The 18,017-nt window shown below is 42.7% G+C and overlaps 2 pseudogenes; both read left to right on the plus strand.

Annotated features, from left to right (window-relative positions):
• The first annotated feature begins 5,358 nt into the window (after nucleotides 1-5,358).
• LOC118600610 lies at nucleotides 5,359-5,477 on the plus strand (annotated as a pseudogene).
• A 5,954-nt stretch (nucleotides 5,478-11,431) lies between these two features.
• LOC118600922 lies at nucleotides 11,432-11,550 on the plus strand (annotated as a pseudogene).
• Nucleotides 11,551-18,017: the final 6,467 nt, after the last annotated feature.

Consider the following 18,017-nt stretch of genomic DNA (forward strand, 5'->3'; position numbering starts at 1 on the left):
CACAGTGTTCACATCTCTACGTCCCAGTTTCCTCATCTTTAAAATACAGGTGATTATATTTATAAATAAACCACCGAGAGCTCTTTGGATGAAAGGGGGTTACGTGGTTGGGAGGAAGCAATCTTATGACAAACCACAAAAGCTGTGCACTCGGTGGACATCCGGGCAACACTCATCCTGGAGCCAGACTATTTCATCCAGTAGCTGATGGATGAAAAATACTGATTTACACTCTAAAGTCTACTGAAATGCAAGTTGAAGTTGCCTTTTGTGTGAAGGATAGAATTTAAGGTACATCGACATGGTTGGCTGCCAGTGGAATTCTTACAAGCCCAAATGCAATCATAAATCTCACGGTATAATATGGTTGGTTGAACAAATGTTCCTGAACGGTTTTACTCATGTAAAGCTCTATAATTTCTGACTGTCTTGTCATGATTGGTCATGTCTGAGCTAGGTTGGTGTCTTATCTACTACTCCCATCACCCCAAGGTGGAGCCTACAGATTTTCCACAAAAGGCTTTCATGACTAGGAACCCAGGAATCTCTACCATCTCCTCTCCATATTTTCAGTATCCACCCCACTTGTTGTATTAGTTATCTACTGCTGCGTAACAAAGTACCACTAACTTAGTGGCTTAAAACAACACACATCTATTAGTTCACAGTTTCTGTGTGTGAGGCATCTGGACACAGCTTAGCTGAGTCCTCTTCTGAGACACTCAGCAAGTAAAAATCAAGATGTCAACCATCAGTAGAATCTCTGTCTTCCGTCCTATATAATGTAACCTAATTACATCATATTCACCGGTCATATCCACACTCAAAAGGAGAGGATTGTAGGATTTGTAACCAGGGGGCAGGAATCCTGGGGGTCCGTATTGTAATTCTTCCCACCACACTCGTCATTGCTGTCATCTCCTGTGAGCAGCACATCAAGAGATAACAGTCCCATCTCTCAGGTCAGGAGTCTGACCACTTTTAGAACGGAGATGATCTTAACTGGGTTTAGAAGGGTGAGCAGAATTAGAATTGAAAAAGGAAAGAAGACCATCCCGGTGCACTGAGTGATGGTTTAAGCCCCAGACCTCCTGCCGTTCTATTATTGGGCCCATTTCTTCTGCTGAGACCATATAAAGTGGTTATGAGATTCTTCACTTTTCACATGTCATGCCTGTGCAGATACTCACTCTAACGACTGGATCTTACCCTGTACACAGACAATCGAAGGAAAAAAGTAAAATTGCCTTTCTTCACTACTCTGACACACTAAAAATAAGCATGTATTTCCAGATGCATTCTCTGTGCCTTAATATGTATGTAAATTACCTAATATTCTTTAAAAAAAATGAGTTCTATCTTCAGAAATACTGATTTAGCAGCAGATGTGACAGCTAGGAATCTGAATTGTTGCAAACCTCGGAGACGATTCCAATGCACCTGGTCCAAGGACAATGCTTTAAGGAACAGTTTGGTGTGTTACCAAGTCCTTTCACAGACATTTTCACTTTCCCTCTCAATGGTCTGTTCAATGTAACACGATGTTCATTTCACAGATGAGTCAACTGAGGCTTAGAAAGTCTTTTGCCGGAATTACTAAACCATAAGAGCTGGAAATAAATCCACTGTTCTCTTTCAAAGCTCGAGACATTTTTATTTTCTGTGGCATCTCTCAAGACGTAATTTATAGACGTGGGTATTGATTTGATCTCCTGCCAACTGAAGTCTGGGCCTTTTTCGTTGTTGTTACTCCATCTCCTTAATATTTATACGAACTAGACCAAAAGGGCCGCCTTTGCTTCGATTCCTATAAAAAGCCTGTGGAATTCACATTAGCACTTCCATAAAGTCATAAAAGCCGGGCGAACCACTCAGAGCTTAAATGTGGAAGTCGAAACCCTAATCACAATTTAATATAACTAAATATGTACATACTTTATGGTCAATCATCCAGACCATTTACAGGGTCCCTTGGCTTTGAAATTACTGTATCTCAAATGGTGCCGTAGATGAGTCTTGCTTGACATGACATATATTGAAACAGACTGTGGAGCGATCACTTAGGGATGAAAACCTCGCTTCAGTCTTAGTGAACCAAGGCTAAGAGGCAAATTATTCAATTACAGTAAATTTACAGTAGTTTAATATTTGATAAAAGTGGTTCTTCCATCATCAGAGCATCTTATTGAAAACCCTTGAGCAGCAAACTAGCGCTGAAAACTCTTAAGATATTTTAACCACTTATTAAGAAAATTCATCTAGCTTGATCTTTTATGAGCAGTCTGGTTTGAATATGTAAAATATATGTATGTATGTATATTTATATATATATATATGTAATACGTGTGTGTGTGTGTGTGTGTGTGTGTGTGTAGTCATATAGTCTATTCACTGGTGGCCTGAGAATTTACCAGTTGTCTAGCTGTTCTACTGTAAGCAAGGATGGAGGTGGGCAGGGAACCTGGGTGACACCCACTGGAGGAAAAGCTCTGTGGGCTTGCACAAGGGTACTGTGTCTGTCCTGGGGCTCGGAAGTGAGGATGGGTTCCTGAGTATTGGTCGTATTAAGATGTGATGTGCTTAGCAAGTGGACGGATTGCTCTATGAGAAAGAGGAGTTGCATGTCATATGACACATTGGAGGAAAAGCCAGTTGTCTGTCCAAGAAAGCTCTAAAGCTGGGCTTCTCAAATTTTAATGGAGATGAATTACCTAGGGATTCAGTTAAAATGCAGTTTGTAATTCAGCTCAGGATTCTGCATTTCTAACAAGCTACTAGGTCATGGGCACCCCTGCCCCTGGCCTGAGACCACCCTGAGTCACAAGGAGATGGAGGACGCTTTTGGCCCCACCTGGATTAAGCACTTTCAGAATAACTGAGTCTCTAATGTGACACTTAGATTGCAGGACAATAGCTCATAATGGACACAGCCCTGGTGCAGGTTGAACCTGCCCTTTTTCAGTTTCTACCCATGTGTTTTAGAAAAAGCTGTTTAACCCATCCGAGAAAATTTCAAGGCACTAGATTTGCAGTGGGACACAGAGGTTGGTCCCACCTCTGGCACACTGGATTGAGGGGCACTTGAGAAAATTCAGTTTGCTCTCTAGATTCTTGCGGTGGGTGCGTTTAAATACAAGTGTCTGCCCCGCAGTTCGCTACGGAGTCCCCGCCATATAAATAAACATTCCCTCTGCCTAAACCTCTTCCTTGTCAAGTAAACACCCGCTGCTAATGCTGATTTCTCTGACTTCCAGAGCCAGAGCATGACTTTTTAATCTGGGTTTAGTTAAACTTCCCCTACTGCTCAGGCACTGTCGTCAAATATAAAAGAGGCAAAGAGAGGGGGTGGAAATGCTAATTAGGCCCTGTCACAATTCCTGCTACTGTTGTGAGAATTCGCAGTATGCAAATCAGATTGAACCTCCCCGAAGTTTCTCAGGGCTGCAAGGGCAGGGGTGGAGACTGGATTGACAATCCCAAGGTGAAAAGGTAAGAACAGACCAAACCTCCTCCCCGTCTTCTCCTCCCATTTTTTTTTCATCCGCTCTGCAGTGTCTCTGAAGGACCCAAGCTGAGAGACATCCAGGAAAGCAGAATCAGATGAGACGCACGCGCGCGCGCGCGCGTGTGTGTGTGTGTGTGTGTGTGTGTGTGTGTTTAAATAAAACACATTTTGCTTCCCAATTTTGCAGCTGTATTCGGAGTAAAAGTGAGCTAAATGGCTTTAAACACACACACACACACACACACACACACACACACACAGCCACCATTCAGCTCAGTATAAATGTCACAGCATCAAATACCAAATACAGAGAATTATTAACGTAAGTGGCCTCCTATAATAAAGCTCATTATTAATAGGCCTATTAGCTCAGCATTCATTCGACTGACAGCAACTTCTTTCTAAGGCAGCTGTTTGCTCCCTTTTTACATCCGAGACCCCTTCTGACATCTCAGTGTATATTAAGAGGCAGAGAATGGGCCGGAGGTGGCAGGGGGATGGGAGGAATGCAGATTGTTTTAAAAGGGGAAGAGAGCCTGGGAGTCGCTATTTATCACACATACAGTATGAAATAATGGTGAACATTACTGAGAATATATCACATGCCAGCATGTTACTATGTGTATTATTTCGCCTAATTCATAGAAAATGCAGGGCACCAGGTAAATTTGAATTTCAGATAAACAACACTTTTTTTTTAGTGTAAGTAGGTCCTGAATATTGCACGGGGCATAACTGTATTAAAATGTATTCATTGTTTATCTGAAATTAAAAATGAATTGGTGGTCCTGTGACTTTATTTGCTAAATGTAGAGCAAGTTCTATTATTATCCACATTTTACAAATAAGGATACTGAAATTTAAAGGGATTGAGTTCAAGGTTAAGACCTCAAATCGAGTTAGTGCCTCTGACTTCGAACCCGGTTTATTCCAGCTCATTCTCTCACCACGGCTCCCACGAGGCTTTCTACCCACACGCCAGTCCTGCCGCACACAATTCTCACGTTCATGCTCCCACACGTTTCCCCAGAGTCGCCTGTCACTGCTCCCGTTGTACCCGTTTTGCAGATGAAACTGGAGTTTTGAGCAGTTAAGTGACAGCAGAGTCTTTTCGGTCATTTGTCAAGAATTCACTGAGCCTCTCTCCACGCCCGTATTCTCCTGGGGATGCAAAATTCAGACACAGGTCCACTCTCCAAATGCTATGATGATAGTGCGCGGAATAAGTGAAATGCACGGTGGAGTGAGTGATACAAATACCCCCCCGGTGCTCGGTTTCTCTTTTAACCTATTTCCTGTTTGCCTCCAGGACGTCCGTTCACTGGCAGTGTTTGCGGCTGCAGCGTTTACCCCGAGATCAGCAGCGGATCACAGCCCTGACCTTAACCCCCAAAGTTTGTCACGAAATATCTCGCTTTTACGATTATTTTCGCATCGCTCTAGTATATCGATAGTCTTTGGAAACAAACAACATTCTATTTATAGCATTCTGTTTTTAGTAGCGGTATTTCCACTTACCAAATACGGTAGTTCTCGATCGCGGAAAATGTAAAATCCTAGAAATCGTAGCGTTCCTACGCGCGATGTTAACATCATTCTTGAGCAGTTGTTAGCCCAAGATTCATTTGATGAATCCGATTTATGGATACATTTCTGTCACATCAGGATTAGAGACGAGTTCTGTTTAGAAATAACTCCAAGAATTGCTTTTATATTTTATTATCAAATTGAAAACCAGTCAGGTTTCCTTCAGCCTCAAAGACCTGTGTTTATGTAAAATTAAATTAATGCTGGCAACAAAGTGTACATTTTTTTTTTCTAAATGGGAAACGGGTTTAAAAAGGTCTCACCTTGTCTTCGGCCAGGCCACCCCGAATGTGCCCTATCCAGTCTGATCTCAGAAGCTAAGCAGGGTCGGGCCTGGTTAGTGCTTGGATGGGAGACCACATAGGAAGACCAGGTGCTGTAGGCGTAAAATAAATAAAATAAAAAGATCTCACCTGATGAAGACCTTTTAAGGGACAGATGTCATCACTTGATCGTAAAATTCCGCCTTATAAGAAATCCTAGTTTGCCGTATGAGAAAACAATGTCATATTTTCAGCTTAAACATATTGCAAAAGTCCTGGGGAAATGACTTGTAAGTGGAAAATCTGAGGAATTTCAAAAATGGGAATTTGAAGAGGTCAGTTGATTATCATACAGAAAATAACATGAAAAGATGGTGGCCCCTTTATCGGTCTCAGCTCAGGATCAAATGATGGAGATCAAATTCGTTGACATCTGTGTACTCAGTATGTATTGAACACCAAACAGGTGCCGAACACTACAAAGCAAAAGCAGGTATCTGCTCTCGGGGGAGTCGCAACAGCTCCATGTCCTCTCTGACCCTCCTTTTCCTCCTCTGAAAAACGGGGATGATAACATATGTGCACCACAGGACTGTTGTGCATAGAAAATGAGGTAATGAACTTAAGCATTTAAAATAGAGACCGGCACAGACTAAGATCTCACTAAACATTAGCTCATCATTATTTGTTGAGAGCTGAGAGAATCACATGGGGACATAATTATGTGACAGTGTGATAAGGGAACATTTAGGGTAGATGCATGGCCATACCCTCAATAAGAGCCTAGAGACATAAAGAAAATATCACATCACACAAGATGGGACTTCCCCAAAGAAGACAGAGGACAGGGTACTCCAGGCTTAAAATGAGCTAACGTTTATTGATGTGGGTATGACTGTCATCTGTAGACCAAGAAATAGGCTGTGTGTGACACACCTGGGATATGGAGAGTGTGGTCTTGACTCCTGATCGGTTTGTCTTGAGTAGAGGGGCAGGTGGTCTGGGGCAGCTGGTGCCGTATGAGTTTGGAAGGGAGACAGAGCTGGCATGAGGGAGGGGACCAGACCAGGAGCAGCCTCAGAACTCACGTCAGCTGCTGGCTTTGTTTTACGGGTGTTGGAGAGCCACTGAAGAGTAGATAACAGGGGAACAGGGAAACTTATGAGCAGAGTGGAGTTGTAAATAGGTGATTCTAGTGGGAAAAGAGGCTGAGACAGAGAGGGAGACAGAGAGAGACAGAGAGAGACAGACGCGGAGACAGAGAGGAGATGTAGTTTTCACTTTGTTTTCTTTGTGTAGCTCTGAACCCCAATGTTTGCTAAATTTAAATTTGGTTAAAGACTATCTGTGGGCTTATGGTTCAAAAGGAGACAGGGTTCCAGACCATTTCTCTAAGTTCTAAAAGTGGTTGTAAACTATCTCTTTTAATTTAATTACCGAGGCTCTCTACTTTCTATCACAAAATTATGTATGTAGTGGCTTTTTTTTTCACCCTAATGAGAAAGTCTGTGGAGATGAAGAGTCCAGAAGTAATAAGTTGAAAATTCTAGGATCGCTCACTCATTAATCTCTTATTTTATTATCCATCCATTATACCAGCATTCCATTCATTGATTTTTCCATCTGTCTGCCCTATCACTCACTTTTCTGTCTATACGTGTTTCCATCCACCCACTACCCACTCACTCTTCCATCCATTTAATCGTCTATCCACCCATCCATCCATCCATTCCTTCACTCACTCACCCATCCACTCACTCATCTACCCACTCGTTCACCTCTCCACTAATCCATCCAGCCAGCCATCCATTCATTCATTTGTCCATCCATCCATCCATCCATCTATCTATCCATCCATTGCATTTCATTTACTAAATGCTTACTGAGCATCAGTTATATGTAAACACATTATTAGGATTGACTAAGCCCAGTCAATTTCTTACAGAAATTCCATAGCTCACTAAAGCAAACAAGCCACTAAGCAGCCAAGTCATTTTAAGAGGATTCAACCACAAAGATACTTCCAAAGTCCAGAGACAGAACAAGGCAAAGAGTCATCAACTCTGGGCAATGAAGAAGCTCTTAGCTTTCTTTAGGAGGTGATTTGGTTGCCTGACAAGTTTTAGAACTACATTAGCAAATGAAAAAATGAGAGTGTGTTTGTTTACCTGGCATGCATCCCAAATTCCCAAATTCCAGGTGTGTCAGAAGGCAAACGCCTCTACTTTCCAAAAATGCTAGAAAGAGTTATAAATACAGCAGTTTCTCATGAAAAAGAGTCATTTCACCCACTCTTCTTGCCCTATCGTTTTTAAAGAAAATCATTTCCCTTGGAGCTCTACTTCCTAACACTCTGCCTATCAAGCAATGATGTGCTAAAAAGAAAAAAGAAAAAATAATAGTTGACTTGAGACTTTTCTTCAGACTTGGTGGAGAAGAAGGTTGGGAGAGAGTTATAGCACTGGGCTCTTTCTAACTGATGCCTGCCTGAGTGATTTATCGTCCTGATCTGCACATTCTAATCAGAAGTAAGGGGACCATTTCATTAAGCCAGCTGGTGAAAAATGCAGGCTATGACTACAAACTTAAGACTTGTAGCTGGAGCCAAAATGGCCAGAATTAATTGCAGATGAGAACAAGAAATACCTATCAAGTATATAAAATTAACCCTCTTTTTTATTCAACTACTTTTCTTTTCATAGGTTGAATGAGTTCACATTCCTAGACAAATGACAGAACCCAGGTAGTTCGGCCATTGGAGGCAGCAAATGCCCCAGACTCCTGGACTCTTCAAACGCTTTTAAAGGACACTCCTTCTCTACTTATCTTCTCCTATGGACTTGGGAAACATCTCAGAGTTCCTAGGCCAGTAGGAGAAACGTTTGTGCCTGGAGGGCCTCTCCATAATGTATTTATTTTTACAATGATTTGCACATTGCACTGGATGCCAGCTAATATTCTAAGTAGAAGATGGGCATGGTGCACTTGCTTATGAATGTGGATGCTTTGAATTTATTTGGGAGCCTGAGGGATTTGAGAGCTCCCCCCGCCCCATCCCCATGTGGGAATATGCAAAATACTTCAAATCAATTATGAAGATGAAGACAGAGAGTAAGAGGAGAAGAAGGCAAAAAAAGGAGCAGGGAGTCAAACACTAGAACTTCTTACACCTTCTCTAAGTAGCTCTCTCTCTGCCATGATACTCAAACTATTGTCAGGCTACACTCTTGCCACTGTCCTCTGATCTATATATATCCTTCGTGCCCATCCATCTACTTGACCACTAGCTTCTTGAGGATGATGACAGTATTTTAACTATATTTAAAATCCCAGCACCTAACAGCACCTGGCAAGGAGTCAGCGGTCCATAAATGTTTGTTGTGTAGATGAAAAATAAATGAGAAGATTCTAAGTGATTGATAATGTTACAAAGATCAAACTTATATAAACCGCAAAGAAGAGCAGAGTGAAGGTGAATCTATATGCTTTAGTCAAGTTCAAGAATTACGATAAAAGGAACCATTGTATATATATTATATTGATACATCACCTACTCAAAGTAGGCCCCTGGGCCAGCAACATCAGCATCTTGATCCTGGGAGTTTGTTGGAAATGCAAATTCTCAGTGCCCATCAGAGGTTTACTAAATTAGGATCTGTAGATGTGGGCTCAGAGGGCTTCGCTCTAACAATCTCTCCAAGGGGTTCTCATGCATTTCAAGTTCGAGAAGCACTAGAATAAAATATATTGTCTTTAATCATTGAAATATTCACTAATTGATTTAACCTACTATGTAAACACCATAATGTATAGAAAGTGCCTTTTATATTAGTCTTCCAGAATTGGTGCTGGCCAGTTTTGGTAGATTTCAAAATGTAAGAAAGGAAGAGGAAGAAGAGGAAGACTAGAAAGAAAGCTCTCAGTGTGTGAATAAACTACATGTTGTTTGTTGTGATGGTCATGTCTCATACGCTGAGTTGAAATCCATATGGACTCTTCTCCAGATATGGATCCCAGAGGCAGGGACTTCTCTGAACCAGAAGAGCCTGGAAGGCTGTGCCTCGATCACGGAGACTCTTGTGTTCAGGAAGGGGCTCGCTTTCATGGCCTAGCTGAGACATAGAGTAAATCAAATTGGCCTCTCATTGCAGCTCCATCTGGTTACCTTTATGATCTTATATATAATGCCTGAGCCCTCCGTGTACTAGCTGTGTGACATGGGTAACTTAACTAATATTTTCAAGGCTCGGTTTCCTCATCTTTAAAAATGGATTGATACTCATGTGAAGAAGTTGTCGTAAGGATTAAAATAGTCGACAAATATGAAAGCCCTCGGTTTTATGTCCAACACTGAGTAGAAACTTAATGATGGCTGAATATGGATGATTTGAGGACTAAATCTATAATGTCTAGAATATTCAGCAAGATAATGAATGCTAGTTGTCACAAGAGAAGAACGACTAGCATTCTCACTCATTACAAATTCAGAACACATTCCAAGGGACCAGGGAGAGAAGGGTTCCATACAGTCACTCAGGTATCCAGGCGAGTAAATTCATCATCGCACAGTTGCTCCATCTGAAACAAGTGGCTGAGTCATCACCACGGTCATGGAAGAGAAAAGGCGATGAAAGCACATCTTAGGCTGACAGTGTCCGTATCACTCTCTTATGGTCAACTGGGCAGGACTTGGCACAGCTGTGCGCTGCTCCCGTCTCACGGGCATTCACGTCCATGACCTCAGCACTGCTTGCTGTGCCAACTTCTACTCTGCCAGGAGAGCAGACTTCTAAGAGCTAAACTTAGAAGACTTCTAAGAGATAAACTCCCAGCTTTCTTACTACTCCAGCAGGGTAATTCTAAGGTCCCTTCTGCACTGGTTTCCAAAGTTCTTCAGGAGCATTTAGCTCCAGTTGACCACAGTGAAAGAGCCAGCTCACTGCCACACTCTTGCCTTTCCGTCCTTCCACTCATCTCAAGATACTACTGGCCGTTGATCTTTATCTTAGTGTCTGCTTCTGGAGGAACCGACACCACACAGTGATCCAACTTCAAAGGAGGTGGGAAATACAGAGAGAAGCATATGAGATATTGGGGCTCCACTGTCTCTGCCACAGCCAGTCTATCCCACGAAGTGCTCCTACTCCAAATGCTATGTGCAAGGAGAGATGCTCGCCCATTTGCAATTTATTTTTAAGAAACCTGTGGTTACAAGGAATTGGTTCTTAGCATTGCATGTCTGAATCGGCCACATAATGAGGCCTCACGATCACACCCACTCTCTTTACACTAATGCTAAGCTTTGATTAATGAAGCGATACCCATTGTATGGATAGGAAAAATGATTCAGGGCTGGTCACTTCCACTCAATTGAACACAGTCGGCGTGATACCTGATATAACACTAATAATTTCCTATTCAGAGTCCACTTCTTTTTTTTTTTTTATGTCTCTTCATATTACAACTAAGTCCAAAGTTATTCATCCTGGTATTAGGCTCTTAATTCCTGCCTATGCATAAAAGAGCAGGAAGAGCTACACTGCTCAAGGATTTAAGCCGTTACTTAACCTTGAATCTTCTTGGCTCTTGATTTAAAGCCTTTCAAGCTCTTTTTAAGAGAGAAAGACATTTCTCATTCTAAGATTAATATCCCCACTCTCCCTTTCCACCTGAAGGAAGTAATATGAGGCTCAGAGCATGTTAGAATCACCAAGAAAGAACTCAGGTTCATTCAACTATCCATTTATTTATTTGTCATACATTCATTGAGCATCTAGCACGTGCTAGACATTATGATGCTAATGGTAATTCTCTTCCATGTGAATTGTGCAGTGTAATAAAGGCAATATCAAATGCATACTATATAGCTAATGCTAAATAAGGAGTGATAAGTTACCTAGAAAGAGTATAGGTTTGAAAGTTCAGTGGAAGGAAAGATTCCAGCTCAATGAGAAAACAAGTGTGTATGGAATCCTCCAGGTATCTAGTTATTCATTTATTCATTTAAACAATGTCAATCATTTACCATGTGCTAGGTCTAGGGATAGAAGAGATGGATAAAAACTACCCGTTTCTTGTCTACGGCCACGCCGCCCTGAACGAGCCCGATCCCGTCTGATCTCAGAAGCTAAGCAGGGTCAGGGCTGGTTAGTACTTGGATGAGAGACCACCTAGGAAGACTGGGTGCTGAAGGTGTAAAAAAAAAAAAAAAAAAAAAGGATTATATGCTGACAAGTTTCTTGCAATCTGTGAAGTCAACCAAGGGTTGTCTCTCCTAAAAAAACAAAAAACAAAAAACATTCCAGACCTGAACTAGGGCAGTGGCAAATAAGCGAGTGATATGGGAAGGATGTGAAAGAAATTGCAGAGGGAGAGACTATGGGAATCGTGACCACCTACATATAGCTATTGCACTCAGGAGGGATAGGTGTGACAGGAACTGTGGGTGCTCACAGCTGTTGTCCTTCCCAGGCACGAAGATAAACTTCAGTTTCTAGCATCGGTGTGGCCACATAACTGAATCTGGCCAATAGAATATGAGTTGAGCTCATGTACATCACTGCCCTGCCCAACCAGTAAAAAAAATTCCTCCCACATGTGAGCTACGCTTGTTCTCATCACCTGCCAGCAGAAAAGATTGGCTTCGAGAGCTAAGAGGACAGGGCCACCACAAGACAAAAGGAATTGGAGTTCTCGAGTTCCTGCCTAGAGGAGGATCAGCCGGTGTGTTAGATGCTGTGTCAATGAATGAGCGTAATTGTGTTCCAATAAAACTTTATTTATAAAAAAATAAGTGGCAGGCTGGCTGAAGTACCTGGGTTGTAGCTTGCCAACAACCCCCAGCCCAGAGCAAAATGCCCTTCCCAGTGACCTCACTGGACACCGTTGGAGATAAGATATTCGTTTTTATTTGTTAATAAAAACGAACCTGGGGATTGGTTGTTGGTTATAGCAGTTAGCTTTGGCTTTTAGAAGAAGAGAGAAGAAAAGGCTCTGAAATATTTTCGTGTTCTTCTGAAACGAGAGAACCTATGGGGTATGAGGTGTGAAATCGCCACCACTGGTTTCAAACAGTCCCTTAAACATGAATAACTGGGAATTTATAGGGAAGGAAACACCTAAACTCTTAGAAAATTCTGGGGAGACTCAACCCAAGAATACAACGAGGATTCAGTATTTCCTTGCGTAGAAGTGGAGTGAGCTGGCTGCTAGGGCCCCTGCTCGTGACGCGGCCTGATAATTGGGGTTTAGACACATCCATTTACTGACGGCAAATTCTGAGGTCTGCATTCCAGAATTCAAAAGAAAGAAAGGAAAAAAGAAGCCCTGGATGTGTGCCAGGTGGAGGGGAGCTGAAAAAGTCTGTCGGCAAGCCCGCAGGTGACAATGTCATAATTTAACATTTTTTCTAACAACCGGGGGTAATTAAAGCCATAGCTTTCCCTTTCTCCATTTCCGTTTCAGCCTGGCAAATTTCGAGTGCATGTGAGAGGTGTTTTGTGTGTGCATGGTGTGCTTCTGTGTGGTGGGTGTGCATGTGCATGTGCGGTGTGCACATATGTGCACGCGTGAAGGATGGGTGTGTATGTGTGTATGTCCAGGCCTGTGTGTGTGGCATGTGTGATGTATGTGCATGCGCATGTGGTGTATGTGTGTGTATATGTGCGTGACCGTGTGCGTGTGTACATGTTTGTGGTGTGTGTGTGCACATTCACTCAGAGTCATCAGGGACAGAGCCCCATGAATGGAGCTGTCTCTGCAGCTTTGACAGAGAAGATTTATTTCCTTGAGAGCCCCAGCAAATGGGGGCCACATTTTTGCCTCTGTAGCAACTTGCAGGTTGCCCAGGTGTTTTAACAGGCCTGTTAGCTGTGAGACAGGTTGGTCAAGCTCTCAAAGCATCCACAGCGGGTGTCCTTGTGGGCCGATTTGAAGGCCTTCCTGCTTTATTTGGATTTGAAAGGGGAGAAGACAAAGTATTATTCTTGCTGTCTATCCAACTGCCTTCCCTTACAGAGACTTCTCTTCCTTTTTAAGTAGCAGGAGGATTTTGAGTCTCCCCAAAAGCCCAGTGACTAACATTCCAGTACAAAGCCAATGACAGTAAGCCTGAAATGGCTTACTTTTTCTCTAAGGCCCTCTCAGTTTCTCTTGAAGATCTGTAATCCATGCACTGGGTCATTTATAGTGTGTACACAAAATAATTTTAGAATTGGTCTGGAAAATATGCATGAGAGAGGTAAGAGCAAGGGCCAGTTTCTAGGATACTTGGGCCAAAGTCCAGATCGAACGTTGTGTGACCCCTGACGAGTCACTTCTCGTCTCTGGGTTTTGGTTTCCTCCTGTAGGTATAGATATTGAGGGTCGAGTCAGACTTATGTTTTCCAAAATCTATCCTGAAAGGATGTTAATAGTTAGTTATGTGGACAAGAGTTTCAATGATTGATTTAATCAGGAGTCATGATAGAAAAAGAAATCTACAATAACAGTAGCTTAAACAGGATTAAATGAAAGACGGCCAGAAGTAAGTAACCCTGGGCTGGTATCATAAGGGGTCCAGATTCTTCTCCCTTACTTCTCCACTACCCTTAGCAATAGCTTTCATCTTCAAAGTCATTTCTTAGTTCAAGATGATTGCTAGGGCTCCAGCCATTACATCTGCATTCCACGTAGCAGGAATGAGGAAGTGTAAAGCCTGCTGAACAGAAGGTGCTTCTCCTGGATAAGTCAACTTTCTTTAAATATTTTTCCTGAAGACCTTTATGACACATTGCCTTTTATCTGGGTCAGAATGCAGTCACGTGACCATACCCGGCTGTAAGAAATACAGGGGAATGTAGTCTTTTAGTCTGGGACATTGCTAATGTGAATAAAATCAGAGTTCTGTCACTGAGGAAGTTGAAGAGAACGTATATTCAACGGCACCTAACCGTCACTGCCACGATGGCCGAGGAAGCATGCAATAATGCTAGATCTCAGTTGAGTAGGGATTTCATTTCTGTACCTTTCAGAGATTTTTATATGCAAATGTACGCTGTGACACTTCCTGTATGAGCTACGTCCCGTAATTATTTGATTATAGACTCCATTCGTTTCAGCACATCATAGGCAAGGATGAGTCTAAGGAATAACTGAGGAAACTGCTTGTGATGATCTCAGGTGTCCTTAGTTACTGACGAGGTGTGAGACGATCTAGATTACGAGTCCCCCTCTTACCCACCAGACCCCTCGGGGGGAATCTGATTCCCATTAACCTTTCCCTCCCACCAGCCTCCTGGGCAGTCCCAATAATCTCGGGCATGATCCCGGAGCCCTCTGCGGGCCTCGCCCTCCCTGCACTGCAGGGGACACGTGAAGATCTCTTCTCCATGGTCGTGTTTGGCCGCGCACTGGTGGGCTTTTATTGAGATGAGATCACGGGGGCATTAGGCAGCAAAGTCTTGATTTGATTCACATCAAGTGAGGATGTAATTGGAAGCAATCAGAATGAAGTGTCCCATTTTAGGAAAAGCCCTTTATGCAGCAAAGCTCAGTGACAGTGCAGTCATGATTTAAAGGGCCCGTTGTTAATTAAAAAAAAAAAAAGCTAAAGAAGATAGGAAAATGACTCTGCCATGTGTGTTCCGTTCATGTAAGGCGCTGTGTTCGGTCTCTAACAACATAATGATACGTGATGATACCCGCACACAATGCTCAGTTTCAAAACTTTCAAGGGCATCACTGCTCCATTCATAAAAATTTTTCACGTCCCTAAAATTCGAAGACCTTTGCCTTCAACTTTCAGGAGATACAAATGTTAAACAAAACTTAGAAAAGGTTTCCAGAGGTCTTCTCAGAGTAGCAGAGGGCTGATGGGGACGCCAGGTGGTGAATAAGTAAGTTCTAGACTGGGACATGCATGTAATTGAGCTTTGCCCGCTCTGTTTTGTAGACTTTCAGAAAGTTATCTTACTTCCCTGTGCCTCAGTTTCCTAATCTGTCAAATGAAATAGAGAAGAATTTCCATCTTACAGGATAGTTTTCGTTATTTTTATGGAAATACGGCAGCGGGGGCACACAACAGAGAGAAAGACATTTCTGTCTTGGAGACAAGGTTCGAGTGAAGAACAGCTTTATATGAAAGCAACTTTAGACTGAGTTGAAGAAGAAAGAATGTTCTAGGAGATCGAGATATCTCAATGGTCATCTAGACCAGCCTGTCATACGACACTTCGTGGTCCATGGCGGCTTTCAGATCGGCTCTATGCTGCCAGTTCCAGCCAATTCCAGCCAGCAGACATGTTTCTTTGGGCAGCACCATCTACAAATTTGAATTTGAATAGTTCTCTCCCACTTGACAACTGTCCTCCCCAGTCGCTATAGGATTTTCACTTGGCATATGTATGTTTACATGCTTGACGCGCTTATAGGGAAACGTGTTGCTAAGAGGAAAGACAGCGGCCGAACCCTGTGGGAAGAGGAATGCCCTAGCCACAGGAGTCATGACGTGATCAGAAGGAAGGAGGACAAGACAGACCACGAGCACGTGAGTGGACAAGAACAAAACGTACGGACTGAGAGTGCGCCGCCTCCACAGAACCATTCGAAGCTGATCACGACGGGTCTTAACCACGGGATGACCTTGGGCAAGTGACCGCCACCTCCTGCACCCCCCAATTTCCTCATCGCAAAAGGAAGGCGTGGGTTAATGGCGTCAAGATGATCACGTCCAGATTTCTGATTCCAATTATCCAGTTCTCTAGAGACCTCAGAGAAGGACTTTGTCAGAAGAAAGAGAATTTCTCCATCCGCAGAGCCACATGTGGTATCCAGAGGCTCCTGGGGGTCTGGAATCTCTTGTAAGAAGTCCCACTATCCAAAGGATCATTCTCAGCACCGCGGTTTCTTTTAATAAGCAGTTATGTCATCTTTGCCACCCACCACTTCAACACAGATGGGTCGTTTGTACGAACGAAGTCTCTGCAAGTCGAGGTCGCCCAGGCTAATGCAGCACATTCTCGCGAGGTCCGGCCCCCCCGTCTCCCGGCCCCCTTCCTTCTGCTCACAGAACTCGGCAGCCGGGCAAGTCGCGCTTTCGATTTTTGTTTTTTTATTTAATGTTTTTTCAATTACAGTTGACGTACGATACTACATTAGTTTCAGGTGTACAGCACGGTGGTTACACATTTACATAACTTATGAAGCGCTCTCCGCAATGAGTTTACTACCCACCTGACACCGTGCATAGTCATTACAAGATTATTGACCGTCGTCCTGATGCCGCGCTTCACATCCCCGTGACCATTTCATAACTAGCAATTTGTACTTCTTAATCCCTCCCCTTTTCACCCAGCCCCGCAAGCCCCTCCCATCTGGCAACCGTCAGTTGGTTCTCTGTATCTATGAGTTCGTTTCTGTTTTGTTTATTTATTTTATTTTTGAGATCCCATGTATAAGTAAGATCATATTTGTCTTTCTCTGTCTGGCTTATTTCACTCAGCATAATGCCCTCTAGGTCCATCCATGTTATCGCAAATGGCAAGATTTCGTTCTTTTTTGTGGCTAATATTCATTATATATATGTATCACTCCTGTCAGAGTGGCTATTATCGACATTCCAACAAACACACATTGGCAGAGGGTGTGGAGAGAAGGCAACCCACTCATTGCTGGTGGGATTGTAAATTGGTGCAGCCACCATGGAAAGTAGTAGATTAAGAAGAGAACTTCCATATGACTCCACAATTCGATTTCTGGATATTTATCCAAAGGAATCCAAAATACTGATTTGAAAAGATGTACTCACTCCATGTTTATTGCAGCATTATTTATAACAACCAGGATATGGAAGCAACCAAAATGTCCATCGACAAACAAATAGAGAAAAAAGATGCCTCCAGTTTCTTAAAGATGGCTCCACACGTCTCAGCCCCATTCCTGCGTTCACTGAAATAAGTTTAGTAATGTTTCACGACGCCCCTGTTCACAAACATACAAAAGCAAAATTTAAAGTAGGACTTTTGTGATTAATATTATATATATATATATATATATATATATATATATTAATTTTCAGGCTTCTTGAAAATAGTAAACTAGTCTTTCCTAAGTTCAGTGCCTTGGTTTTTTTTTTTTTCCATTTATACAATGGGAATATTAATCAGTAACACTTTTCCATCCATGGAGCCTGGGAACACTTGACAAAAGGAAGCCACCAGGATATACACAGGCCATAAAGTCCCCACTTAGTGCGGGCGCAGAAGACGCGGAGTTGCAGAAGACGCGGAGTTGCACGTCGAGAAACGTTCTTTCCAAGGCAGCCTCTCCCAACGTCGTCTGTGCTGTGTCTTCGTGCGTGGGAGCCACCGAGGCGGCTGGGGAGAGTTCCCCAGCGCTGGCTAGACTCTTGCACCACACTCCACCACCATGCACTTTAGACGGTCTGGATTAAAGTCGAAATCTGCAATTTGAAGATTCTCCTATGTTGTTATAGGATTTCTATGTGGATTCAACAAAACCGCAGTTGCCTGTCGTGTAGTAAAGACCAAACAATCGTGATGTCTTTCTCGCATCTCTCTTCTATTCTCAGGATGGTTTCATTCACTCGTTTTCTTCCAAAAATGTAGTTAGTTTATTTGCTTGGGGCCTGGAAAATCTAATACGAGTAGATGAACAGAATTTTT

Source organism: Rousettus aegyptiacus, unplaced genomic scaffold, assembly GCF_014176215.1.
Source record: "Rousettus aegyptiacus isolate mRouAeg1 unplaced genomic scaffold, mRouAeg1.p scaffold_m13_p_3, whole genome shotgun sequence".
Classification (NCBI taxonomy): domain Eukaryota; kingdom Metazoa; phylum Chordata; class Mammalia; order Chiroptera; family Pteropodidae; genus Rousettus; species Rousettus aegyptiacus.